This window comes from Portunus trituberculatus, chromosome 42 (assembly GCF_017591435.1).
Source record: "Portunus trituberculatus isolate SZX2019 chromosome 42, ASM1759143v1, whole genome shotgun sequence".
Classification (NCBI taxonomy): domain Eukaryota; kingdom Metazoa; phylum Arthropoda; class Malacostraca; order Decapoda; family Portunidae; genus Portunus; species Portunus trituberculatus.
Window position 1 is genome coordinate 25,997,142 of NC_059296.1, and position 1,227 is coordinate 25,998,368.

Consider the following 1,227-nt stretch of genomic DNA (forward strand, 5'->3'; position numbering starts at 1 on the left):
ACACCTGCACGCACTCCTCCTCCTCCTCCTCCTCCTCCTCCTCCTCCTCCTCCTCCTGCTTGCTCTTGCTCGTCTTCTTTCTTGCATCTCTTTTCCTGTTTTTCTTTTTTTTTTCTACTTTTATTATTGGTCATTCTTCTCCTATTCTCTGTTCTCATCTTACCTCTTCGTTCTTTTCGTCTCAAACCTGTTATTCCTTTTTCTTCTCTCATAATTACTTTTTATCGAGTATTATTTCATGTTTTCTTTTTCGTTTACGCTTTGCCATGTATTTTTCTTCCATTTTTCTTATTTTCTTTTTATCTTCTGCTTATCACTCGTTATTTTCCCTTTTTCCTTCATGTTTTGTCATCTCAAGTATCTTAATTGTCTTGTTTTGTTGTTGTTGTTGTTGTTGTTGTTTATGTTGGTACTTTATTCAATTCATTTCACGTATCTTTTCTTTTTTCTTTTTATTTTTCATATTTCCATCTTGATTAATAGTTTCCTTTCCATATTTTCTTTATTCCGTTTTTTTTTTCCAATTATTCCGTTCATTTGCCTGTTTTGTCTCTGGTTTTCATATTCATTTTCTTTTTTGGTGTTTTCCCTTCTTTATATTCTCCTCCACACTATGCACTCTATTCTCTCACTAAGGATCCTCACTACTCTCAGAAGGCTCTATCAGTTGAAGTTACGTAAGTTTCTAAGAATGTCTTTTTTTTTATGGTTCAAGCGAGACGTTAACTAGATTTCAGTAATAATAAATGCAGAAACAGATTTGAAAACCCAGCTAATCATCTCAGTGGGCTTTGAAAAATAGTGTCATAGTGAGAGAGAGAGAGAGAGAGAGAGAGAGAGAGAGAAAGAGAGAAAGAAACATTTTAAAACACAGACTTTCACTTGCAGCTTCCTTCATCACAGTCATTCCTCCCGCATCATCTCATTCCTACTTAACATCTTACTACCCTCACTACTACTACTACTACTACTACTACTACTACCACCACCACCACCACCACTACTCCGCTAAGCTCCTCTTCGTGCACTAAACGTATCCACTACTTTCAAAAGGCTCTATTAGTTGAAGTTACATGAGTTTGTAAGGATGTTTTTACAGTTCAGGTGAGATATTAACAAGATTTCGACATTAATAAAGGCAGAAAGTCTATAAAACGAAGCTAATCATCTCATTGGACTTTGAAAATAGTCGTGGGAGAGAGAGAGAGAGAGAGAGGGGAGAAACAT